General features: G+C 44.0%; 1 non-coding gene across 1 annotated transcript; it reads right to left on the bottom strand.

Annotated features, from left to right (window-relative positions):
- Positions 1–422: 422 nt before the first annotated feature.
- On the bottom strand, positions 423–494 carry TRNAD-GUC (transfer RNA aspartic acid (anticodon GUC)). Its single transcript has one exon. It is a non-coding gene; the product is annotated as a tRNA-Asp (tRNA).
- Positions 495–5625: the final 5131 nt, after the last annotated feature.

The following is a 5625-nucleotide window of genomic DNA, read 5'->3' as shown; positions in this document are numbered from 1 at the left end:
ACGTGCCACGGAGCAGCTAAGCCTGTGTGCCACAACTGCTGAGCCTGCGTGCCACAACTACTGAGCCCATGTGCCACAACTACTGAAGCCCGTGCGCCTAGAGCCCGAGCTCCCAACAAGAAAAAGCCACTGCAGTGAGAAGCCCGTGCACCACAATGAAGAGTAGCCCCCACTCACCACAACTAGAGAAAGCCTGCATGCAGCAACAAAGACCCAACACAGCCATAAATTAATAAATAATAAAAAAGAAAAGAAAATGAGCACAGTTCACTATGATCCAAAGGGCTACTTCTTGGGAAAAATAGGCTGGCCTTTCCCTTGGAGGCCTTGGCACACCCAGAATCTGCGCTCAGTGATAAGCCCCCCAATTTTTTTCTTTTCTTCTTTTTTTTGGCCACACTGCATGGCTTGCAGCACATTAGTTCCCAGACCAGGGGTTGAACCTGGGCCACAGCGGTGACAGCACTGAGTCCTAACCACTGGACCACCAGGGAACTCCCAATAAGCCCCCAAATTTAATCAGTGTCTCAGAGTTGTTCTCAGGGGCCAATTCATATTAGCAAAGCTCACAAGAGACTGATGTAAAAATCAGAATGGCAATTTTTTTTTAACACTAGAAATGTAACTCTAAAGTGGATTGGAGGGGACTTCCCTGGTGGCACAGTGGTTAAGACTCTGTGCTCCCAGTGATTTTTAAACACGTTTTTCAAGGTGCAAGTAATGCAAGGTTCCATTCCTGGTCAGGGAACTAGTTCCCACATGCATGCCCCAACTAAGAGTTCGCCTGCCACAACTAAGAGTTCACCTGCCGCAACTAAGACCCACTGCAACCAAATAAAAAATATAAATAAATATTAGAAAAAATAAAGTGGACTGGAGATTCCTGTTAAGGTCACTTAATGAGCATGGGATTAGTACAAGAATTTAGATGATTTGATGGCTTGTTAGCCTGATTAATATATTAATCAATTAATGCATTCATTCAATAAACAGACTGAGTACCAACTATGTATTGGAGATACACTGATGATCAAGATAGGTGCAGTCCCTGCCTTCATAGAGCTGATGGTTTAGTGAGGAATACAGAGAAGCAGACGGGGACAATTTTAACAAGGGGAGATACATCTGATTAACTACAAGGTCCTATGTGAACACATGAAGAAGGGCCTGGGGATCAGGGAGGGCTTCCTGGAGGTAGTGAGGTCTTAGCAGAGAGCTAAAAGATGACTTAGCTAGACAATGCAGGGGAAGCTGGGTGGAGAGAGTAGAAGTTTTGAAGGCAAGAGAGAACATGGCAGCGTTTCAGTTTGATTGCTGTGGGGAGAGGCAGACAGTGATGTGGAAAAGGTAAGCAGGAGCCCAATCATATGACCATCTCCACAACAGGTTTATATTTCCCTAACCAAGTGGATTCTCACAGCTGTTTGGAAAGGGCTCTGCGGACAATATATTGTCCTGCTTACTGGTCTCCAAGACGATTGTGCAGATTATGCCCTGTGTGAAGGCCTGGTGTGGATAGTATTGCTAACCTTTTCCTTTGTGGATCACCCTATTCTGGCCTTCTAAGGCTGACCGCCTCTGGCTGTCCCCAAACCCACCCCCTAAGCCTCCCACTGCCTCTAGAAGACTCATGCTCTCTTTGGATGGCCTCATGCCTCCGGTCTGATTTTTAAACACGTTTTTCAGGTCTGGGAGGTATTGCGATGTTTGGCCTTCCATTGATGAATTCTTGGAGGTCAGTTGTATTTTCCTACAGTCAAGTTCTTGGGCAGCACTGCAGTGTCCTCACAGAGCACCTTCAGGGGAGTGGGAACACAAGGGTTAAGCAATGGTGCAAGGGACTGTGTGATAAAAGGCCCCCAAGAGGAGTCCAGAATGGGTCAAGTGGCTGGAACTGTGGACAGAGGCCTTTGGGGAAACAGGACGTCAGCTGGACCGTGAGGGCTGAGTGAGGTTCATCTAGGTGGTAGGGAAGGAATTTCTTTGGAAGAGTTGAGTAAACCGAACATCGGTTATGGAGAGTAAATCTTGATTTTAGTTTTGAATGAACTATGAGGTCACAAGTCTACTTATTCTTTAACTCTCTTGATTTGCTCATGCATTATTTGGCCAGCCAGTGAGTCAAAGGGATAGGAAAATTGAATGAGGGGTCACTGGTGCCTGCTAGGCTAAGGCCTTGACAATTTTGACCATGGATCTGTCATTTTTTTCCACCTCTGCAATCTCATATACCAGTTCCAGGAACAGCAAATAGACAGAGCTGGGTCCAGATCTTATGCTCTGACTTCCCCAGGCCACCCTGGCTTAACTGCAGCTTCTCAAATCTAAGTGATGGCAAGAGATTTTATAAGCCTCCTCACTACAGCGTCTCTAATTTCAAATTTCAATGATGTTGCATTCTGAACAAGCTGGCACAACCAAATCATGGTTGTAACTGAGCAGTTTCTGAGAGCCAGAGTTTCAGAAACATGCCATGTCTACAGCAACTTGTTGAGGTGAAATGCTAAATTACAGAGAAGATACTTAGAAGGCTTATAAGATATTTGGTATTTCTGAATTGGAATAGCTGCAGTTAAGTCAGAATGCTCTGAGCTGTGTGCAGGATGTTTTGACCCTGCCATTCCGCGTCCCCTGCATCGGCAGGCGGACTCCCAACCACTGTGCCACCAGGGAAGCCTGACCCTAGGATATTCTGACTCTATATTTATGAGTAAAATATTGTGATCAGAAATCTATAACTACTGAGAAATGTTTGTCAAGAAAGAATGTCATTGGGCTTCCCTGGTGGCGCAGTGGTTGGGAGTCCGCCTGCCGATGCAGGGGACGCGGGTTTGTGTCCCCGTCCGGTCAAAAAAAAAAAAAAAAAAAAAAAAAAAGAAAGAATGTCATTATGCCAATTTAATTCCCTGATATTCTATCCAACATAATAAAATTTTCCCATTTTTATATTAATTTTTTTATTGTATTGATCCTCCCCCATGGGATCAGTTCTTTTCAATGTAAGTTTTACAATGAAGATTTTGTATATCAATTTTTCTGTTGTTCATACCAAATATTACCAGTTATCACTTGTGTCACTGTGAGTCTTCTTTTGTAGCGGTTGTTTCTTCATCCAATTATCCCATTTCAGATTTTACTATTCTAAATTTTACCGTGAATACTTTGAAACATGGCAATTTAGGGACTTCCCTGGCGGTCCAGTGGTTCAGACTCCGGGCTTCCAATGCAGGGAGCGTGGGTTCCATCCCTGGTCAGGGAATTAAGATCCCACAGGCCACGCTGTGCAGCCGAAAAGTAAAACAAAAAAACAAAACAAAAAAAGGCTGTTTAATTTGTATTATTTTTATGAACTACATTCAGGAATTGGTTGAAAATAATTACCAGGTTATGTTTATTTCTAAAGTATCCTTGATAAATAATCCCTAGTTCTCCTTTCCATATTTGGGATTATTCAATTATTCAGGTTAGTTCTGTAGAATTGCTAGTCTGGTGACTGTGCAAAGAGCAAAAATCCCGCTTTGTCTGGGCAATGCCTGGAGTGACGACTGCCTCTTTGGTAGCAACCAGTATAGACTCAGCTGTTCCAGACTTGATCAGAAGCCTACGAGGGTCGACCACATCACCCGCACATAGAGGTGCCCAACTCAAAGAGATACTTTCTTAATTTATTCCTACTATAATTTTTTTCTCTTAAAATATCCCTGGTGTGTTTTTTTGGTGGTGTCGGTGGTGGTTGTTATAAACTCAGCCTCTTGCAACTGATTTAACTTGATGGAAAAAAAAAAAAGTCCCGTTCATCCTTGCTCTGTCCTTGACTTACATTCATCTTTCAACCTGGCAAGCAATTTGTGGTGAATAAGCATCGTTAGAAAAGAAAGATAACATCCACTCTTATTATTTCTTCACAAGCAAGAGGCAGACTCCAGATGTTCTTAGTTTGGTTTTGGCTGGGAGCATTGAGGTGACAAGTATTTTTTCATGAGATCTTATGTAGTGGTCAGTTTTGTGCACTGTTGGAATAACCTCTTTGTGATCAGCTACTGCACTAACTAGGGATGAGGTCATGAAGTCATTTTACTACCAGGCTGGATCCTCTAACAAATAGCCCAAGAAAGCAAGAAGAGCGGAAACAGCATGAAACAAGCAATCACTGGCATAATTACCTTTTAAACCAGAGTCTTAAATAATTCCCCAGAATGCGCATTTTATTTAATAATTAGAGCCACATTTTGTGCTCCCATCAGAGTGACCCAGTTAAGAATACATTCAGCTACTTATCCAGACATTCTTTTTTTTTTAAACAAATTTATTTATTTGTTTATTTATTTTTGGCTGTGTTGGGTCTTTGTTGCTGCGTGCAGGCTTTCTCTAGTTGCAGTGAGCAGGGACTACCCTTCGTTGCGGTGCACAGGCTTCTCATTGTGGTGGTTTCTCTTGTTGCGGAGCACGGGCTTTAGGCGCACGGGCTTCAGTAGTTGTGGCTTGTGGGCTCTAGAGCGCAGGCTCAGTAGTTGTGGCGCACGGGCTTAGTTGCTCCGTGGCATGTGGGATCTTCCTGGACCAGGGCTCAAACCCATGTCCCCTGCATAGGCAGGCAGATTCTTAACCACTGCGCCACCAGGGAAGCCCTATCCAGAAATTCTAATCAAAGAAAATATTTTATTGTTTATTTGGAAGCAGCATGCTATGAAGATAGCATACTTTGTATTAGCTCACTTTTTAAAAAATTAAACATGAACAAAGGACAAAGGGAAAAAAATAATTGAAAACAGACTGTGGTTGATACAAGCTTCGTGAGAAAGGATCACAGTGGAGCTTAAAACCTTAGAGAAGTTGGTTATCCATGGTGGAAAAGAGGACCTCGGTGTCTGATGTCACCATTTCCCATCGCTTTTGCTTGTAAATGCAGGTGGCAAACAATAAGAGACAACTGAGTTGTTGGATTGATGTTTAGGTCACAGCTTCCCTCGCAAGTAAAGGTCATTTCCTATAACCTAGATTTTAATGCTGCCCAAATGCAGTTTGCACCTCCAGGCCCCAAGCACTGTATTAGAACAGGGCAGCTACTCTGGGAATATACACATGTACTTGAAGACCGGTTTCTATTAAAAGAGACCTCCCCCCAAGCCCCCCGCCATCCCCAGAATTGCCAGTGTGTCATGTGGATTTCTACAGAGCATTGAGAATCCTATCCAGGCCAAAGGACACTTGATATTCAGGGTTAGTGAATGTGGAACAGAATCTCAGAAGGTACTGAAAGTAACACTTATTCATTTGACATATAATATGTTCGTTGCCACCTGACCCTTTGATTTGTAAAAATATGAATTTCCCGGGCTTCCCTGGTGGCGCAGTGGTTGAGAGTCCACCTGCTGATGCAGGGGACACGGGTTCGTGTCCCGGTCCGGGAAGATCCCACATGCCGCAGAGCGGCTGGGCCCGTGAGCCAAGGCCGCTGAGCCTGCGCGTCCGGAGCCTGTGCTCCGCAACGGGAGAGGCCACAACAGTGAGAGGCCCGCGTACCGCAAAAAAAAAAAAAAAAAAAAAAAAAAAAATATGAATTTCCCAAGCTGGATCCCACAATTCCTGTCCTAAACTGCAGGAAGTTTCCGCCCACCCGTACCA

Source organism: Neophocaena asiaeorientalis, unplaced genomic scaffold, assembly GCF_003031525.2.
Source record: "Neophocaena asiaeorientalis asiaeorientalis breed wild unplaced genomic scaffold, Neophocaena_asiaeorientalis_V1.1 scaffold96, whole genome shotgun sequence".
Lineage (NCBI taxonomy): Eukaryota > Metazoa > Chordata > Mammalia > Artiodactyla > Phocoenidae > Neophocaena > Neophocaena asiaeorientalis.
This window is presented reverse-complemented; position numbering and strand designations above follow the sequence as displayed.